The sequence below is a fragment of the Palaemon carinicauda genome, unplaced genomic scaffold (assembly GCF_036898095.1).
Source record: "Palaemon carinicauda isolate YSFRI2023 unplaced genomic scaffold, ASM3689809v2 scaffold67, whole genome shotgun sequence".
Lineage (NCBI taxonomy): Eukaryota > Metazoa > Arthropoda > Malacostraca > Decapoda > Palaemonidae > Palaemon > Palaemon carinicauda.
This window is the reverse complement of record NW_027171949.1, coordinates 239,731-261,658: the sequence shown is the minus strand read 5'-3', so window position 1 is coordinate 261,658 and position 21,928 is coordinate 239,731. Positions and strand designations below refer to the sequence as shown.

At 42.9% G+C, this 21,928-nt stretch overlaps 1 long non-coding RNA gene across 2 annotated transcripts in view; it reads left to right on the top strand.

Moving 5' to 3' along the window:
- LOC137637339 (uncharacterized) overlaps window positions 1-21,928 on the top strand; it is a 34,758-nt gene extending 12,830 nt beyond the window's left edge. The window contains exons 2-5 of one of the 2 annotated variants that reach the window (XR_011043570.1): window positions 5,546-5,756; window positions 9,224-9,347; window positions 11,482-11,587; window positions 21,085-21,928. This is a non-coding gene — a long non-coding RNA (uncharacterized lncRNA). The remainder of the gene's footprint in view (window positions 1-5,545; window positions 5,757-9,223; window positions 9,348-11,481; window positions 11,588-21,084) is intronic. The other variant, XR_011043572.1, reaches the window with a different exon arrangement.

The following is a 21,928-nucleotide window of genomic DNA, read 5'->3' as shown; positions in this document are numbered from 1 at the left end:
TTTGCAGGAAGGATCCAAATGATGTTCTCCAAACCCTGTAGGGTCGTCATCATTGTTCGAGGGGCGACGTCAACTCACCTCGAGAGGAGATCTAGTGGGTGGATGACTTAACGACGATGACGACCATCTCCCAAGACCTGCTAGTATAAAGCTATCATAGGCAGAGCAGGAGGAGTTGGAGTACGCCTTCTAGCAGATCTTGGCCTGTATGAGGATCATTAATGGGTTATCTGATCCAGCGGTGGCCCCTCAGCAGTGCCTGTCGTAAGGCGTTCTCACAGATCACCTGCCCCTCCTTTAAACATCTTCGGCCTCCTTTTGTGCAGCAGAGGAAGTATCACGAGGTCTCCAACGAGCCCCTTCCTCCCCTGCCTCTCGTTCACTCCATAGAGGCCCTTACCAGAGGGATCTCCCTCGAGAGACTATCAGGACTTCAAGTCTCGTTCTCGGCATTGAAGATTCTTAACCAGGAGAAAGTAACGAAGTACGCCATGCATGCTACTTCGTGGCTGGACTTCTGGTTAGGATCAGTGGGACACCTCATAAGGACCGAGGACAGGTGCAAGACCTCGAGGAAGGTGATGTAGACCTTTCTATTATCAGGAAATTGAACCATTGAGTTCCTTTCCCACCAAGTTGTGAACTTTTGGGCAAATACGATCCTTCGGCAAAGGGACTCCCATAGAATGAAGTAATGAGACTGAGAAACTCTACTCTGAATGGTTCCTCTGCTCAGGCTGGAAAGTCAAGCAGGCTTCAGAGAGGTGAAGAAAGTCCAACCAGGATGCTCTCCTCCATAGGGCTCGAACATCTCGTCCTATAGACCACTTCCTCTGTAGAAGAAACAAGAGCAACAGCTAAAACCGCTAACGAATAAACGAATAGGATAGCAGCTACGACGACAACAAGGTGTAGAAGCCTTTCCCAGCCAAAGAGTGAAAAGGTTCCAAGTCCTCATGTGGAGGTAAGAGTTCTAGAGAAGGTGGCTGAGACTGCACCCGCTAGGATGGGCCATCCTCCCACTTATCCACCAGTGGTGGTTGCCTGCATTGCCGCTGGCAAAGGTGACTACAGCTCAAGGTCAAACCCTGGACAGCCTCTGTGATTCATTCAGAGTATTGTGTTACATTCACTCAATCTCTCCCTCCACTGACCAAGGATCCAGTTCCATCGAGCTTCTATGCGAAGGGATCCTCAATAGAGCTGGCTCTCCGGGCCGAAGTCCAGCCCATATTGAAGGAGGGTGCTCTCCAGGAGGTCCTCGGCAACTCCCCAGGCTTCTTCAGTCGACTCTTTCTTGTGAAAAGGGGTTATCAACACCTCAGCTCTGAATAATTTGTCAAACAAACTCCGTTCAGCATGGAGACAGCAGACACAGTCAGACAAGCGGTAAGACCACAGGACTTCATGTGCAAACTGGACCTAAAAGACGCATACTTCCAGATCTCAATCCACCCGTCTTCAAGGAAGTATCTAAGGATCATTCTAGACAACAAGAAATACCAGTTCAAGGTGCTGTGCTTCGGTCTTTCCACAGCACCTCAGGTCTTCACTAGAATATTCGCCCTAGTGTCATTCTGGGCTCACAGAATTGGCATATGTATCCTGAGATATCTGGACAACTGGCTGATTCTAGCAGACTCGGGGGCAACCCTTCTTCAACTCTGAGACAAACTTCATGAGTTTTGATAAGATCTCGGAATCATGGAAAATCTCAAGAAGTCGTCACTATTTCCCTTTCAACGACTGGTATACTTAGATATAATCATCGACACTGATCAACAGAAGGTCATCCCATCAGACGACAGGGTAGTGAGGCTGACGAAGGTAGTAAGACCATTCCTCAGACGAGAAGAACTCCCAGCCCAGAGGTGGTTATATCTCCTAGGGCTCATAGCAGCCTTGGTTCATCTAGTTCCCAATGGCTGTCTCAGTATCTGATCTCTCCAATGGAGGCTAAAGTTTAGCTGGAATCAATCTAAGAATTTCACGGACATTCGAGTTCCTATAGGACTAGAAGAGCAGACAGACCTCAGATGGTGGGTGCATAATGAGACTCCGCAGAGGTGTCAACCTTCTCGTCTCCTAAGACTTGATGCTCTTCTCAGATGCATCAAAAGAAAGGTGGGGGCCAACATGCTGCACCGCACAGCCTCAGGCCTATGGTCAGAGTCCAAAAAGTACCAGCACATAAATCTCTTAGAAATGAAGACAGCCTTCTTAACCCTCCAACAGTTCCAGCAGTTCCTGGCAGGCCACTCGGTGGTGTTGATGAGCGACAACACCACGGTAGTGGCTTACATCAACAAACAAGCCGGTACGTTTTTGCAGCTACTATCCCATCTAGCATTAGAGATTCTGAGATGGGCAGAAGACAACTCGGTGACCCTATCAGCATGCTTCATTCCAGGCAAAAGGAATGTGCCCGCAGACAACCTGACCAGAGTGACTCAGATATTGGGCTCCGAGTGGTCTTTAAATCATCTAGCAGCTAACAAAGTCCTGACTTTGTGGGGTTCCCCGACTATGGACTTGTTCGCAACATCCCCAAATTTCAGGCTCCCGCTTTACTGCTACCCGGTCCCAAATCCCCAGGCTATCTGGCAAGATGCATTCCAGCAATGGTGGGACAACATCGACGTTTGGGTCTTTCCCTGTTCTGTCTGATGAGAAGAGTTCTCAACAAGACCAGAGCATCCACCAATCTCTCGATAACCCTCATAGCTTTGCTATTGCATCCCGCAGAATGGCTCCCGGACCTTCTGCAGCTCCTAACAAAGCTCCCAAGAGAACTCCCTCCACGACATGATCTACCCAAGCAGCCCGATGGGAACATCTTCCACAATGCCGTAGCTTTGCTACGACTTGACGCCTGGAGACTATCCAGAACCTCCTCACTCTGAGAGGATTTTTTCAACAAGTTGCGAACCTGATGGCTGGACACCTTCGACACTCATCAGCTTCGGTCTACCAAGCTAAGTGGACTGTCTTCTGTGGTTGGTGTCGTGGAAGGGGTATCTCTCCTGTCGATGCTACTATTCCAGGAATAGCAGAGTTCCTTTTACACCTTCGGGAGAAAATACTCCTCTCAGTTTTGGCGGTATAAGGTTACCACTCAGCCTTGAGTCTAGTATTTAAGCTGAAAGTTGTAGATATTTCTTCTTCGTTAGAACTTTCTCGCCTCATAGAAGTTATGAGTTTACTGTCCCCAGTTGAAAGTTAGAACTCCTCCTTGGAACGTGGTTTGGGTCCTTCAGTCTCCCCTATGAACCATTACGCCAGGTAACAGATCGCCACCTCACTCTGAAGAGGGTGTTCCTACTCGCTTTGGCTTTGGCCATAAGAGTTTGTGAACTTCATGGTCTTTCTTAAGACATCGCCCATTCAAAGGAATGGGGAGAGGATATCCTCAGCTTCATCCCTGAGTTCATTGCAAGGTCTCAAAATCCAGGGGTAGCAGATCCTAGATTCGATTCCTTCCGGATTAAAAGTCTCCCTACTGTAACCGATGACCCTGATCAACTGTTGCTATGTCCAGTAAGGAGGTTTGAGGTATTACGTCAAAAGAACATCTGCAGCTGGCCCCCAAGTGTCAGCACTCTTCGTCAGCACGAGGAAGGTCAAGAGGAGGATCACGAAGAACACTGTGCATGGATTCATAAGGTCATCCTTCTCCAACACAAACCAGAGCTCATGACATCAGGGGCATTGCAACATTCTTTTTGTTCATACGAAACTACTCTGTGGCGCAGGTACTAGAAGCGGGCATGTGGAAGCATCAGACGACCTTCACTACCCACTACCTGCAAAATGTAACCCACAGGAACATGGAAACTTTTTCCATTGGTCCTGTGGTGGCTGCCCAACAAGTTGTTTAACACCTCAAGCTCCTTGATGCACAAGTAGCAGAGGGTTGAGGGCATAAGTTATCCTGGATTAGTCTGGGGTGATTGTTCAAGTAGCAGAGGGTTGAGGGCATAAGTTATCCTGGATTAGTCTGAGGTGATTGTTCAAGAATGGCTGGCTCTTTCTTTTCTTCATCTTTCCCTCTTGAGGAATCAGCATTCAGGGTCCTCTGCAAAGCTGACCTCAACTATCTGCAGGTAAACCATTTCCTCTTGTGTAACCTAGTATTGCTTCAATACTTGTTCCGTCCCCATACCCTAACGATGGGGTATTAGGTAATGTCTTTGTAACATCTGAAAATACCTATGGCTCACAAGAACTCTTAGCTAGACAGTCACATTGTTAGTATCACGAGCACGCAGCATGTGTAGGCCGCTGACCATGCATAGTACGGTTTTAGTGAGGTGTAGGGTTTCCGCCAATTATGTGCAGAACACATAAAGGGGAAAACCCCTGGGTCAAAGCCAAAAAGCCAATTGGCACAGACTTCCACCTTTCTCAAGGGTAAGTCATCCCATATACTATAGCTTTGGTTTGTTATTAAGTGAAGGAACAAAGGACAAATTTGGAAGTAATTTGTGTTTTTCATAACGGTACAATCCTGTAGCTATTTATATAAATTTGCCCGCCAGTACCTGTCCCTCTTAAAGTCCTACTTCCTAGCAAATTAGGTTAATAGCTCAGGTATGTGAGTGAGCAGGGTAGCTACTACTCCCACCCCCCACCCTGCTAATAAGCGGATGGGTGCTTAACCCTCGTTAAAAGTCTTCTCACCTATCCTTCTTAGATTCCTAAACTGGGGTTAAGTCTGTTAGGGGTACGATATCTATGGTTATCTACGGATACGTCCCTGATTACACACGATATCTTAGGATAGTCGTTCGGGGGGTTAGAACCCCGTGATACCTGACGGTAATTCTCTCGTAATATCAATCGCAGAAATATTATACAGTAGGAAGCTGCCGGAAGGACCTTCCACCAGGACGACATGGCTATCTCACCCAGAAATAGATTTTTCCTACTTCAAAATCCGTTTTCTTTCAGCTTCGCATAAAGTAATATCCATGTATAAATAGCTAAAGGTTTGTGTCGTTAGGAAAATTACAAAGTACTTTCAAATTTGACATGTTAGGCCGATATACGTGACCTTGCGACGAGCTCTGCAACAAAAAAAGCAATTCTATTCATGAAATTAAAAAATACAGTACATACTTATCTCTGATAATGGTATAATGGTATTATACGTAGCATAATGAGAAAATATAAGTACAGAAGCGTGATGAATGAAAACATAAGCTATGTTTTGACAACTCTATTTGCATCTCAAAGCTGTCCTGTACTGTGTACAGGTTGAAGCCTGTAGCTCTATCCCGACTGAAGCTATGTCGTTTTTGTTACAAATAGTCACTAAGGTCGTACAAATATTTTGTGAATGGATAACAGCATGATAGCCTATTGCTTAATTTATAAAATAATGGAATTGTTTATATATTTTATGTACTATGTAAATTTTGAATGAAGTCTTGGTGCCTAGCAATGAATTTCTCTGAAGTTAGATCAAATTTTAGCATTTTTCAAGTGACACTATTAGGGAAAGGGCTTTTTTATGATGATTTATTTTAATTGAGCGATATTCCAGGTAAGGTTGCTGTCACCCCAAGATGAAAGTGGCTTTTAATCATGACGCCGATGCGATGGAAATAGCCAGATCTTTTCTGGCTGCCCCAGCGGACTCTAAAGACTTGTCAAGAAAAGTATGCGTCTCGTGACTCACCGACCCATTCTTTAAAGTTCCCTTAGGAACTCGTAAAACATCGCATCTGTTTGTACTGGATGGAAATCCTTTATAAGTAAGTTGCTTTTAGTTTTTGATTATCTGGAAAGTGGTTTTCTTTTCACAAATTGAAATGTGCTATTGGCTAGGAAAACAAGTAACCTTATAGGTTACTTTGAATCACTGTACTGTATAGGCTATTGTGTTGAGGGTAGGGTCAAATCATCTTTGTTCCGACGCTAAATGCAAACCCTTTCGCTCTTTATTAGGGATATACTTCCAGCGAAACTGGAAGACTAGACATAAGACGTCTAGAGAGGGGTAACTCCCCCGCTGCTACTTAGCGGCGGGTAGGGGAGGTAGCCGGCTACCCCTCTCACACACACGCACACATACACACGCATACAGACACACCAGTGTTGTCTCATCACTTTTGATTTAAGACAGGAATATGAGGGGGATAGGTGATGGCAGGCCAAATTTGTATAAAGAGCTCTAGGTTTGTGTTAAGAAAAATACAAATTACTTTCAAATTTGTCATTTTTATTATTGTTAAAGAATGGTCAGTAGTGGAAGAATGATATTAAAAGTGTCATATTTGTCAAGCTTTTTATTTGTATTCATTAATAGATATTTTGTTTGGTAGTTCATCCTTCTTAAAATGTTTATACATAATCCAGAGTGAGTTGGCAATTTACTTACTACAGTTTTCTTTTGTACGCAAAGACTTACTCTGCTGGAGAATTTTTATTTAAATGTAAAGATTAAAGATTTTTATAGTAATTATGAATGAATTTGTTTCGGTTGAAGTTATCAGTGATAAATTCTGAATAGAAAGCAGATAATTTGGATTGAGTCCTCCTTTCTCAAATATTTTAGATGAAATATGACTTTAAGAATAACATTTGTATAATTAAAATCAAAACAAGAAAGAAAGAATACTTGTTTGGCACATGCAAAAGACTGTCCTCTTTTCTTATGAAAATGGCGTAGATACAAGATGAGTCAGATTGCAATTTCACAATAAACTCATTAAAAAAAATGTCTTTTCCAATATTTTCATATACTGTATATTTACAGCTTATGATATACACGTTTTATAATTCATGGTACCTGTAGTTTCAAAAACAGCCCATATATGTACAGTTTCTTCCCTGCAAACTTGAAACTAATACGGTTAGTTATAGATAATGAAAAATGGGCTAATTTTTTACCCTTGGGCCTCTGACTCGATGCCGTCGATACCCTAGTTGAATATTTAAAGAGTTCTTGTGATTGTACAGGCAATAACCTTTCCAATGATTCCTAATTTGCACCTGTGATTAGTTTCTTTCTATATGAAAAGGTCCTTTCTATTGTCCCTACCCATAACTTTTGCATCCTAAGAAAAATAGAAAAAAAAAATAGAGGTCTTACTGTCTTTGAAAACCTCCAGTATTTTTAACCCTTTTACCCCCAGGCTCTGGAAATTTCCAACCCTTAACCCCCAAGGGGTTATTTTTTCCCCAGTACATTTTGCAGTATATTTTTTTTAAATTGCTCTAACAGCCTTAATTTTTGTCATAGAGAGGTCAGGCTGGTCTCATTCTCTTGGAAAATGCCTGATTTTTCTCAAAAAATTATAAGAATTATGAAAAAAAAATTTTTATAGCATTTTTTTTGCAAGGACGTACCGGTACGTCCATGGGGTTAAGGGATGAGTTTTGTGAAACGTACCAGTACGTCCATTGGGGGTAAAAGGGTTAATACTTTACCTTAGTTAAAGCTGCTTCAAGTCTTCCACTGAATGATATTTTTGAAAACATAGGCAGCAAGTTGCATGTTTTCTTTCAGCTTCTCGTACATTTGACAGGAGATGCAGATTCATTATTTTGAAATCTAAAAGTATTGGTTGAATTAATCACAATCCAAGACAAACTGCTTTTTGGACTCATAAGAAAAGAGGACAGTCTTTGGCATACATACATACACATACCAAAGGCACTTCCCCCAATTTTGGGGGGCAGCCGACATCAACAACGAAACAAAACAAAAAGGGGACCTCTACTCTCTACGTTCCTCCAGCCTAACCAGGGACTCAGCCGAGTTCAGCTGGTACTGCTAGGGTGCCACAGCCCACCCTCCCCCGTTATCCACCACAGATGAAGCTTCATAATGCTGACTCCCCTACTGCTGCTACCTCCGCGGTCATCTAAGGCACCGGAGGAAACAGCAGGGCCTACCGGTACTGCGTCACAATCGCTCGCCATTCATTCCTATTTCTAGCACGCTCTCTTGCCTCTCTCACATCTATCCTCCTATCGCCCAGAGCTTTCTTCACACCATCCATCCACCCAAACCTTGGCCTTCCTCTTGTACTTCTCCCATCAACTCTTGCATTCTTCACCTTCTTTAGCAGACAGCCATTTTCCAGTCTTTTGCAGATGCCAAACAAGTATTTTTGTAATGATAAAAAGGCTTTACATATTCCAAAGATTCCTGGAATAAAGTCAAGTAACATTCCTTTGGTTCTTTATCTTCCAATCATTCCAGTAACTAATTGATTTGAATATATATTACATGCAGATCCCAGTGATACAAGTTAACCCTTTTACCCCCAAAGGACGTACTGGTACGTTTCACAAAACTCATCCCTTTACCCCCATGGACGTACCGCTACGTCCTTGCAGAAAAATGCTATATAATTTTTTTTTTCATATTTTTGATAATTTTTTGAGAAAATTCAGGCATTTTCCAAGAGAATGAGACCAACCTGACTTCTCTATGACAAAAATTAAGGCTGTTAGAGCAATTTAAAAGAAATATATTGCAAAATGTGCTGGGGAAAAAATAACCCCTTGGGGGTTAAGGGTGGGAAATTTCCAAAGAGCCTGTGGGTAAAAGGGTTAATATAATGCACAGACTCACAACTGATTATAATTGAAGCTTCATGATGACTCCCAAAACTGTTCATACTTTGATATAATCATAATTGTTGCAATGTTCTTCATAATCACCATCCTGGCTATACTGTTCTTCATCAATGTTCTCATGACACTGTTCCATATCTGTAGTTTTCTCAACTGTATCTATCAGGTCTGGGGGAAGTACTGGCCCGCATGACCACACTGGCTCCAAACACCCACATCATTTCTTTCACAAACTTGTCCAGGGTCATGTGTCTTTGGAGACCAGAAGATTGGAATATCCGCTCGCTTGTGGATAGCAAGGGGATGGTTCACACAACCAATGTGCGGAATGAGGTTGTCTCGGAAAGATGGCCATGGGAGGGTCAGTCTTAGATTTCGTTGTCAGTCGCTCCTCTTTTCCAACCATCTTCTTAACAGGATTCTACATGATGTCAATAGATTTCTCCAACTAGGTTTATAGCTTAAATAGTAATAATAATAATAATAATAATAATAATACATACATATACCAAGGCACTTCCCCCAATTTTGGGTGGTAGCTGATAATAATAATAATAATAATAATAATAATAATAATAACCAGATAAAAATGATAATGCTTGGATAGCTTAATTCCTTTTCTATTGTATTACAGGATGGTGTGTAAGGGAAGAACAATAGTACACCGCAAGTTAGAGGTCTATGACGACTGTTGCAGCGAACAACAAGGACAGAGCTCAAGAAGTGTATTTCTCACTACTGCCACTGACCCTGTATAGGTAAGTTCTCACCAACAGCCGTTTTTACACTAAGTCCTCGACTTAAGACTTAATAGGTTCCTAAAAACTGTATGCGAGTCATATTTTTAAACTTGGGCCTAGGGTAAGCGTCATTTAACTTGCGTGCCTACTATTTTCAGAAGCAAAGGTCATCAAATAGTCACATGTCGTCTTGCTTACTGTATTGAATTACATATTGTTTGATTACTGTACTTCATTATGAGGTTTTGATACAATAACTGAGATTTTATGATTTCATTTTAGATTTGAGGATAGATGTGAGAGAGGCAAGAGAGTGTGCTAGAAATAGGAATGAATGGCGAGTGATTGTGACGCAGTTCCGGTAGGCCCTGCTGCTTCCTCCGGTTCCTCAGATGACCGCGGAGGTAGCAGCAGCATTATGAAGCTTCATCTGTGGTGGATAATGTGGGAGGGTGGGCTGTGGCACCCTAGCAGTACCAGCTAAACTCGGTTGAGTCCCTTGTCAGGCTGGGAGGAACGTAGAGAGTAGAGGTCCCCTTTTTGTTTTGTTTCATTTGTTGATGTCGGCTACCCCCCAAAATTGGGGGAAGTGCCTTGGTATATATATGTATGTATTTTGGATTTGTTTGTATCACCAGATGTCTTTGAGGACGTTCTGTAAGTCCCTGTTCTTCAGTAGCTAATTTTCATCATTATTATCTGGAAAGTTTTTTATTCTAAATTCAATCTTGGTAATAATTAAAACTAGTAATTAAGCCTTTAGGCTTTCTAGAAATTTTTTAAAACTATTCTTCTTTGCTCAGTGGGTTAACTACTGCACTGTATTTGTTCAGTGGCTACTTTCCTCTTGATAAGGGTAGAAGAGACTTTAGCCGTGGTAAGCAGCTCTTCTAGGAAAAGGACACTCCAAAATCAAACCATTTTTCTCTAGTCTTGAGTATTGCCATAGCGTCTGTACCAAGGCCTTCCACTATCCTAGGTTGGAGTTCTCTTGCTTGAGGGTACACTTGGGCACACTATTCTATCGTATTTCTCTTCCTCTTTTTTTTTTTTTTTTAGTTTTTGTAGTTTTTATATGAAAGATTTATTTTGATGTTGATACTGTTCTTAAGATATCTTATTTTAATTGTTAATTATTACTCTTGTAGTTTATTTATTTCCTTCTTTCTTTTCTGCACTGGGCTGTTATCCCTATCGGAGCCCTTGGGCTTATAAGTTAACATCTTGCTTATCCAACTAGGGTTGTAGCTTAGCAAGTAATAATAATAATAGATTTCAGTAAGAGAGGAGTGAGATTCCAGTTATCCTATAGTCAATTTCTTTTAACGAGGCAGATTTGCACCGACTCGTAGCGGTGCCCTTTTAGCTCGGAAAAGTTTCCTGATCGGTGATTGGTTAGAATTATCTCGTCCAACCAATCAGCGATCAGGAAACTTTTCCGAGCCAAAAGGGCACCCCTTCGACTCGGTGCAAATCTGTCTCGCTAAAAGAAATTGACTATAGTTCGTTGATAAGATTTCCTTCACCAAGAATGAATTTGAAATGTGCCTGCAAAAATATTTGATTGTGTCGATATATTTTTTTTCATTTTCATTAATGTCCCCTTGTCAATATATTTACTATTTCTGGACCTCCATGGATGTCAAAATTGTTTAATTTCTGCCTGTTGCTATTTTTTATATTATCCTAAATATCAATAATTTAATCAATAGATATTCTATACTTGGTAGTTCTGCTGTTCAGAATTTTTATACATAATTCAGTGAATTGGTTATTTCCAGAGTTCTAGTTTTATTTGCTTTTAGAATTACTCTGAGAATTTTTCTTTATAAATTAAATTACAGTAGAGCAAAAAGATAATTATACATACATACATACATATACCAAGGCACTTCCCCCAATTTTGGGGGTTAGCCGACATCAACAAATGAAAAAAAAAAAAAAAAAAGGGGGGACCTCTACTCTCTACGTTCCTCCCAGCCTAACAAGGGACTCGACTGAGTTCAGCTGGTACTGCTAGGGTGCCAGAGCCTCTTATGGTGGTATTTCATTAATGATTTTAAATTGGTTGAAGCGAGTTTGATATTCAGTTTGTTTTCTTTTTTTAATTCCTTCAACCACTCGCTTTGTCTAAGATTGCTTATACTTTCAGATGTCAAACATCGGTATCTGCCTCAAAACTAAAATCAACAAGAAGGTTTTATAAATTGGTATGGCACACTGAACCTATAGTGGAACTTCAAACTGTGTTAACTAAGGTAAAATAGGTTTTCTTCACTGTTTATATGATATATTATTTTAACATTTATTGATTTTAAGAAATTCTTATTTTTCACTATTCTCATACATAGCTTACTTCCTTTCCTCACTGGGTTATTTCCCCTGTTGCAGCCCTTGGAAACATCTTACTTTTCAAATTATGGTTGTAGCTTACATACATACATATACCAAGGAACTTCCCCCAATTTTGGGGGGTTAGCTGACATCAAACAAATGAAACAAAAAAGGGGACCTCTCCTCTCTACGTTCCTCCCAGCCTAACAAGGGACTCAACCGAGTTCAGCTGGTACTGCTAGGGTGCCACAGCCCACCCTCCCCCTCCCCTGTTATCCACCACAGATGAAGCTTCATAATGCTGAATCCCCTACTGCTGCTACCTCCGCGGTCATCTAAGGCACCGGAGGAAGCAGCTTAGCTATTAATAATAATATTACAGAATTCATATCAGAACTGGCACTGGAATTACTCCGATGACGAATGAAAAGGAGACTGTTGTTTCTCTCAAAATTTTCATGGTAGTGACTTCTGTCTTTATATTTCATTCATGTATCCTTTTCATATCACTATTCCCCACTAGTCTTTCCCTTCAGTACACTATCTGATAATTATTAAGGACTATGAGATTGGCTTTAATGGAAAGTCTATTTCGTCCTTGATCTGTTTAGTTAGCTGGACTTACCTCTAGTACTGCATAATACTAGGCAAGCAGTTCATTCTAATAGTCAGGCCTTCTCCCACATGAAGCTCAATACTACACAGTATTCTAGAAGTTTTATTCCAGCTGTGACCAAGTTGTGGAATGATCATTATTGAGTAGTTGAATTGGTAGAACTTCAAAAATTCAAACTTGCAAAAAATTTTTCATGTTGAACAGGCTGACATAAGTCTTTTTATAGTTTATATATTATTTTTTAAAAGTTAAATTTTTAAAATATTTTATTTTAATTGTTCATTACTTTTTATATGGTTTATTTATTGCCTTATTTCCTTTCTTCACTGGGCAATTTTTCCCTGTTGGAGCCCTTGGGCTTATAGGATTTTGCTTTTCCAACTAGGGTTGTAGCTTAGCTTGTAATAATAATAATAAGTTACTTTGTTTTGCATATCCGAGGAAACTTAATCAATCTGAGTCCAAACTTTGCCTATACTGTAATGCATATGTCTTTAGTGGACAAACGTCTTGATGTTAGTCAACTCTGTTACAATATCACCTCTGAGTTCGACAGAGGTGACCTGATGGGGGAATCTTACATTGTATAATGTACAGTATTGCTATTAGTATTTTGAAGTATCAATTGCCTCCGGGTCTTGTAAGAAGTCAGTGTGCTTATCACTTGTAGGTTAACCCTTTTTCCCCCAAAGGACGTACTGGTACGTTTCACAAAAGCCATCCCTTTACCCCCATAGACGTACCGGTACGTCCTTGCAAAAAAATGCTATAAAAATTTATTTTTTCAATATTAATCTTACCCGATAATCATGTAGCTGTCAACTCCGTTGCCCGACAGAATTCTACGGAAGGGATACGCCAGCGATCACTATACAAGAAGGGGGTGTACTCACCAGCGCCACCTGTGGCCAGGTACTGCAGTACTTCTTGTTGACACCACCTCAATTTTTCCTCTGTCGTGCTTCCGGCAAGACCTACATGGATACGCTTATAATTTTGGAGTCTTGTTCACGGTTTTTGGTGAAGTATTGCACTAAGATTTCAGCTTTCGCTATACAGGAAACTTGTCTCTTAGCTTAGATAGCTTTTAGATTGATTTGATTAATGGTTAACGATATTTTGCTTTAATTGGAATTCCCCCTTGACTGTTCTTTGATTCAAGATGTCCGACCTTTCTCAAGCTCCTCCCCAAAGACGATGTAGGACTTGTATTAGGCGTATTCCGAAGGCCTCGGTTGATCCTCACACCGTTTGTTCCGACTGTAGGGGAAAATCCTGTCAGTTGGAAGATCGATGTGAGGAATGCGCCGGACTTTCGGAACTTGATTTTGTTCGATTCCTCAAGTATACCACTAAGTTAGAGAGAGAGAGAGTTAGGAGGAGTTCGGCTCGCTCTTCGCTTTATTCCTCACCCCATGATCCTCAACCTTTTCCTCCCCCTGTAGTGGCTACCCCCGATCCTACTATTTGTGCTCAGCCTGATATGTCTGATGTTTTACGTGCCATTCAGGCTTTAGGTGATAAAGTGGAGTCGGTAGTGAGTGACCACAAGTTCCTCTTGGCAGACGTCAAGGAACTTAAAGTGAAAAGTGCAGTGGGAAGTGGTAGTGCCAGTGCTGTGCCGAGTGCTAGTGTCAGTGTCAGTGTTGTGCGTGAGGGTACTTCTGTGCGTGCCAGTCGTCATCCCAGTCCGGGACCTCTTGCAAGCTCCCAAGCCCAGGGGAGAAGCAATGTCGAAGGGCAAAAGGGTTCGGCAGGCCTTGATCGGCGCACAGCAGTATCCTCGGTGGTTGCGGGCGTATCTTACAGAGATCGTCACTTCCACTCTCAGACGATTGAGCCCTTATTTTCCTCGTCTGCAGAAGAATTTTCGGGGAGAAAACGCTGGACTCAGGTCTCAAGACCTCTTAAGCGTAAAGTCCAGACCGCACAAGTTCTACAGCCCGGATGTAGTCATTGGGCTAGCTCTGACTCGCCGCAGTCATCAGGTGACTGCACGCCTCCTAAGAGAGGTAAGGCGATGCCTCAACAGACCTCAACTTCTGTTAAGGCTCTGCCTCAACAGACCTCAACGTCTGTTGATCCCAAGATGGCTTTGCTGCAGTCTATGCAGTCGCAGCTTGCGGTATTGATGCGTGAGTTTCAGGCAGAGAAGGTTACACCTCCTCCTGCGAGCGCTCCTCCTCCTCTACGCAGTCCAGTCTGCCAGACGTACGAAGTTGAGGTTCCTCAAGCTACCTCCATGCGTGAGCTACCGCGTTGGAAGTTGCCAGATACCAGCGTTGTGCAGCAACCTCCACCTTCCTTGAGGCAGGAACCTCTTACCACGCGGCAACCTCCTCAACAATGGGGACAGGAGTCTTATGCCTTACAACCTCCTCTACCTTTGAGGCAAGAGTTTCTTGCAGTAAGACCACCCTCGAGGCAGCAACCTCTTGAGGTACGACAACCTCTGCCATCCTTGAGGCAGCCACCTCAGCTCTCGCAGCTGATACCTCCACTTTCCTCGAGGCGAGAACCTCAACTCTCGAGGCAAGCACCTCAAGAACCTCAACTCGTGAGACAGGAGCCTCTTTCTGCGCAGCCGCCACCTCAACTCTCGCAGCACCCACCTCAAGAACCTCAACTCGTGAGACAGGAACCTCTTACTGCGCAGCCACCTCAACCCTTGAAGCAAGCGCAACTCTTGAGACATGAACCTCATGCAATGAGTCAGCCACCTCAACGCATGCATCTACCTCTTTCTCCTCAGCTTGAGCAGTCTTTGCAGCCTGAACCTCAGGTTTTACTACAGTCGCCTCTCACCACGCTTGCTCCCCAGACTCCCGCAGAGCCTCCTTCTTCCCAGCCTCATGACTTTGTCATTACCAGCCCTCATCCTCTTCAACAGAGACTTGAGGATGAATCCGCAAGTGTATATGCACCCGCTTGTCAGGATTCTGCCATTCAGCATACCGCTGTAACTTTACCTCTCGCTTCTCAACCCTCAGGTGATGAGGTTTCTGAGGAGGAAGCTGCGCACCTGGATGATCCCTCTTCTGACGTGGAGGAACCCAAGTCGTTACCACCCTCCATTGACTTTCGCAAGGTCCTGGCTCTTTTCAGAGAAGTTTACCCGGATCACTTTGTTTCTGCTACCCCTCGCTCTCCTCCATCAGAGTTTTCTCTAGGCATGCAACCTGTTAAGTCTGCCTACACTAAGCTCGTCTTCGCTAGATCTTCTAAGAGAGCTTTGAGAATGTTAGGGGATTGGTTGCAGTCCAAGCAGCAACTAGGGAAGACGTCATTCATGTTTCCACCTACTAAGCTGACTTCTAAGGCGGGCGTATGGTATGCCACAGGAGAGGAACCAGGCTTGGGAATCCCTGCCTCTGCCCAGGCTGACTTCTCAAGTTTGGTTGACTCTCCACGAAGGTCGGCTATGAGGCGCTCTAAGGTCTGCTGGACCTTTTCTGACTTAGACCACTTCTTAAAGGGAGTCTTTCGCGCCTTTGAGATTTTTAATTTTCTCGACTGGTGCCTGGGGGCCTTGAGCAAGAAGACTGCCCCATCTGACAAGGACTCGGCCATGCTTATAATGTCCTGTATGGATAAAGCAATTCGCGATGGTTCCGGCGAACTTGCCTCCATGTTTGTTTCGGGAGTACTCAAGAAAAGGGAACAACTTTGCACCTTCCTTTCCACTGGTATCACCTCTTGTCAAAGGTCTCAGTTACTTTTTGCTCCGCTTTCTAAGTTCCTGTTTCCTGAGGACCTTATCAAGGAATTGTCTGCGGCTCTTATTCAGAAGGACACTCATGACCTTGTGGCCTCTTCAGCACGTAAGGCTAAGGTTGCTCCTTCGGTTCCTAGAACTTACCGCACCCCAGTGGCCGATACTCCTGCTACAAGATTTATTCCGCCCTTTCGTGGCAGAGCCCCCAGCCGAGGAAGTACCCGTCCAGACGGTTTCAGGGGCAGGTCCAAGAAAGGTCCCAAGCCTTCGAAAGGCAAACATTGACTCTCCTCCTCTCCAGACAGCAGTAGGAGCCAGACTCAAGATCTTCTGGCAAGCTTGGGAAAGAAGAGGTGCAGACGCCCAGTCTGTCAAGTGGCTAAGGGAGGGTTACAGGATACCATTCTGCCGCAATCCCCCTCTGACCACTTCTCCCATCAACCTCTCTCCCAACTACAAGGAAAAGGACAAGAGGCTAGCGTTACACCAAGAGGTGTCGCTCCTGTTACAGAAGGAGGCAGTGGTGATAGTCCGGGACCATCAATCCCCGGGCTTCTACAACCGTCTCTTTCTGGTGGCCAAGAAGACAGGAGGTTGGAGACCGGTGCTGGACGTCAGTGCGCTCAATGCTTATGTCACCAAGCAGACGTTCACTATGGAGACGACGAAGTCGGTCCTAGCAGCGGTCAGGCAGGAGGACTGGATGGTCTCGTTGGATCTGAAAGACGCTTACTTTCACGTTCCTATTCATCCAGACTCCCAACCTTTCCTGAGATTCGTTTTTGGAAAGGTTGTGTACCAATTCCAAGCCCTGTGTTTTGGCCTAAGCACGGCGCCTATGGTGTTTACGCGACTGATGAGGAATATTGCGAAATTCCTCCACTTGGCGGACATCAGAGCCTCCCTTTATTTAGACGACTGGCTGTTAAGAGCCCCCACAAGTCGTCGCTGTCTGGAGAGTCTCAACTGGACTTTGGACTTGATCAAGGAACTGGGTCTTTTGGTCAACTTAGAAAAGTCCCAGCTTATTCCTTCCCAAACCATCGTTTACCTGGGAATGGAGATTCGGAGTCAAGCTTTTCGGGCTTTTCCGTCGGCCCCAAGAATCAGCCAAGCCCTAGAGTGCATTCTGAGCATGCTGAAGAGGAACAGATGCTCGGTGAGACAGTGGATGAGTCTAACAGGGACCCTGTCATCGTTAGCCCTGTTCACCGAGTTAGGGAGACTCAACCTCCGCCCCCTTCAATTCCATCTAGCAGCTCACTGGGACAAGAATATGACGCTCGAAGCGGTCTCTATTCCTGTTACCAAAGAGATGAAGACTTCTCTCATGTGGTGGAAGACCAACATCCTTCTCAAGGAGGGTCTATCGTTAGCGGTTCAGACCCCCAATCTTCATCTCTATTCGGACGCATCAGACTCGGGCTGGGGCGCGACCTTGGACGGACAGGAATGCTCGGGAACATGGAACAAGGAACAGGAAACGCTTCACATCAACTGCAAGGAGTTGCTGGCAGTTCATCTGGCTTTAATGAACTTCAAGTCCCTCCTGCTAAACAAGGTGGTGGAGGTGAACTCCGACAACACCACAGCCTTGGCATACATCTCCAAGCAGGGAGGGACCCATTCGAGGAAGCTGTACGAGATAGCAAGGGACCTCCTCATTTGGTCAAGAAGTCTAAACCTCTCACTGGTAACGAGGTTCATTCAGGGCAATATGAACGTCTCGGCAGATCGCCTCAGCAGGAAAGATCAAGTCATCCCCACGGAATGGACCCTTCACAAGAGCGTGTGCAACAGACTTTGGACCTTGTGGGGTCAGCCAACGATAGATCTGTTTGCCACCTCCATGACCAAGAGGCTCCCTTTGTACTGTTCCCCAGTTCCAGACCCAGCAGCAGTTCACGTGGATGCTTTTCTGCTGGATTGGTCCCATCTCGAGCTATATGCATTCCCGCCGTTCAAGATCATCAACAGAGTCATTCAGAAGTTCGTCTCTCACGAAGGGACACGGCTGACGCTGGTTGCTCCCCTTTGGCCTGCAAGAGAATGGTTCACAGAGGTACTACAATGGCTGGTCGACGTTCCCAGGACTCTCCCTCTAAGAGTGGACCTTCTACGTCAACCTCACGTAAAGAAGGTACACCCAAACCTCCACGCTCTTCGTCTGACTGCCTTCAGACTGTCGAAAGACTCGCTAGAGCTAGAGGCTTTTCGAAGGAGGCAGCCAGAGCGATTGCCAGAGCAAGGAGGATATCCACTCGTAGAGTCTATCAATCCAAGTGGGAAGTCTTCCGAAGCTGGTGCAGAGCCAATGCAGTTTCCTCTACCAATACCTCTGTAACCCAAGTTGCTGACTTCCTGTTACATCTTAGGAATGTTAGATCTCTTTCGGCTCCTACGATCAAAGGGTACAGAAGTATGTTGGCTTCAGTTCTCCGCCACAGAGGTTTGGATCTTTCCTCCAACAAGGATCTACAAGACATCCTTAAATCTTTCGAGACTTCTAAAGAACGTCGATTGTCCACTCCAGGCTGGAATCTAGACGTAGTCTTAAGGTTCCTTATGTCTCCTAGGTTTGAACCTCTCCAGTCAGCTTCTTTCAAAGACCTTACTCTCAAAACTCTTTTCCTCGTCTGCCTTGCAACAGCCAAAAGAGTTAGTGAGGTTCACGCCTTCAGCAGGAACATAGGATTCACATCCGAATCAGCAACATGTTCCTTACAGCTCGGATTTTTAGCAAAAAATGAACTTCCTTCACGTCCTTGGCCTAGATCGTTCGAAATTCCTAGCCTTTCCAACATGGTGGGTAACGAGCTAGAGAGAGTTCTTTGCCCTGTCAGAGCTCTAAAATACTATCTTAAAAGGTCAAAACCTATACGAGGACAATCAGAGGCCTTATGGTGTGCCATCAAGAAACCTTCGATGCCTATGTCCAAAAACGCAGTTTCGTATTATATAAGGCTTCTGATTAGAGAAGCTCATTCTCACATGAAGGATGAAGACCTTGCTTTGCTGAAGGTAAGGACCCACGAAGTGAGAGCTGTAGCCACTTCGATGGCCTTTAAACAGAACCGTTCTCTGCAGAGTATTATGGATGCAACTTTTTGGAGGAGCAAGTCAGTGTTTGCATCATTTTATCTCAAAGATGTCCAGTCTCTTTACGAGAACTGCTACACCCTGGGACCATTCGTAGCAGCGAGTGCAGTAGTAGGTGAGGGCTCAGCCACTACATTCCCTTAATCCCATAACCTTTTTTAACCTTTCTCTTGAATGCTTTTATTGTTGTTTTTTGGGTTGTTACGGTAGGCTAGAAGCCTTCCGCATCCTAGTTGATTTGGCGGGTGGTCAATTCGTTCTTGAGAAGCGCCTAGGTTAGAGGTTGTGTAGAGGTCCTTTAGTATGGGTTGCAGCCCTTTATACTTCAGCACCTTAGGGTTGTTCAGCCTCCTAAGAGGAACGCTGCGCTCAGTAAGGAAGACGAACTTATTAAAGGCAGAGTAATGGTTCAAGTCGACTTCCTTACCAGGTACTTATAATTTCATTGTTATTTTGAATAACTGATAATATGAAATACGGGATACTTAGCTTCTTGATATACATGTGCACTGGTTTTCACCCACCTCCCTGGGTGTGAATCAACTACATGATTATCGGGTAAGATTAATATTGAAAAATGTTATTTTCATTAGTAAAATAAATTTTTGAATATACTTACCCGATAATCATGATTTAATTGACCCACCCTTCCTCCCCATAGAGAACCAGTGGACCGAGGAAAAATTGAGGTGGTGTCAACAAGAAGTACTGCAGTACCTGGCCACAGGTGGCGCTGGTGAGTACACCCCCTTCTTGTATAGTGATCGCTGGCGTATCCCTTCCGTAGAATTCTGTCGGGCAACGGAGTTGACAGCTACATGATTATCGGGTAAGTATATTCAAAAATTTATTTTACTAATGAAAATAACATTTTTCATATTTTTTATATTTTTTTGAGAAAATTCAGGCATTTTCCAAGAGAATGAGACCAACCTGACCTTTCTATGACAAAAATTAAGGCTGTTAGAGCAATTTAAAAAATATATACTGCAAAATGTGCTTGGAAAAAAATAACCCCTTGTGGGTTAAGGGTTGGAAATTTCCAAATAGCCTGGGGGTTAAAGGGTTAATAAGGTATGATTTTATTCGAATAGTAGTCTGAAATTGAGAGTATTAAAGATCTTGAAACTACCATGATTTTATTTCTGTCAGCTAACATCTTCATTTTCACCATATTAATTCTGTACTGATGATTGCTCTTGAAGATTTTCTTTCTTTTGCCTCTTTGTTAGTTACCCCTTCATTAGAAGATCAGCTGTTGCTGTCTTTTGAAATAAATGATCTATTGCTTGAGGGTACACTTGAGCACACTATTCTGTTATTTCTCTTCCTCCTGTTTTTTTGAAGTTTTTATAGTTTACATATGAAAGATCTATTTTAATATTGTTACTGTTTTTGAAATATTTTATTTAATTGTTCATTACTTTTGTAGTTTATTGATTTCCTTGTTTGCTTTCCTCACTGTGCTATTTTTTTCCCTGTTGGACCCCTTGTGCTTATAGCATCCTGCTTTTCCAACTTGGATTGTACCTTAGCTATTAATGATTTTAATTGTCACTTGTACAACTCACAGACCTTTTTTTTTGTATAGTTCTGCTTACTAGGTTTCAATGAATTAATTTTGAGGTTGTTCTTGTTGATAGAGCCTTTGGATTTCACAGTACAGTACAGATATAAGAATAGATGACACTGTCAGTGTTAGAAAACTTGAAGAGCCTGGCAAGAGACCATAGGGGAATATTTAGGAATATGGTTAAATTGTAAAGCAATTTTGGGATTTCTTTTTAATGAATGATTAGGAATTTATCAGATTCAAATATATATATTAATTTTGCAGATTTTAAACCTTTAAATTATAAGCTGAATTAATATTTCATGAAAAATATTAAACCTTCAAATTACTAAGTGAGATTAATCGTCAGTCATTTCTGCAGTGAAAGCTTTCATAGATTGTTTAGACTACAGGACTAATTCTGAGACTTCTATTTCAGGCAAGCAATACGCTGAAGTCATCTGGCCCCGGTAAAGTTGAAGCGTGTGGAAAGAGCTGCATATAAAGACGCCGTCCTGTTGCTTACGTCCTTGTCTGCTGATTGCCAGACGGGGGTTCGAGTCCCGGTCAAACTCGTTAGTTTCTACGATCGCTGCAACCTCACCATCCTTGTGAGGGAAAGATGGGGCCTTTGGGGGACCCTATAGGTCTACCTGCTGAGTTATCAGCAGCCATTGCCTAGCCATCCTTGGTCCTAGTGTGGGTGCTGATCATATGTATATATGGTTAGCATCTACGGCAATGAAACTGTCCCTTGTCTCTGCTATTCATGAGCAGCCTTTAAACCTTAAACCTTTAAATGGAAAGTGTGAAGAACTATTTTGAAATAATTTAAAGAGAGAACCAAAAATTAGCATTTGAAGGATTCTGGTCCATCATTATATACATTTTACATTCAAAGAATTTCTTTCACCGATGTTTTTTAGGTTTCTATTTTTTGCATTTTAGGGTTATGTATAATAAGCAGCAATGTTCAAAAGTTTGATATTAAAGGGGTCATTGACTATCTCGATTGGTATAATTACTTGAAGAGGGAGAATCTTTTAACTAAACAGCTCTTTTATAGTATTTAAAACAAGTATGGATGTTTTTCAACTTGAGGTAGAATGTATTAAGCCCTGAGACCTTTATAGAAGAATATTCATTAGTAAGAATTATTTTGTCATGCCAGTCTTCTATTAAATGTAAGATATCAGTTATTGTGTAATATGAGTGTCTCTCACTGGGGAATTTTCCTTTGTGCTGAATTAATAACACTTCTTGAACAGATGTTTTATGCCTCG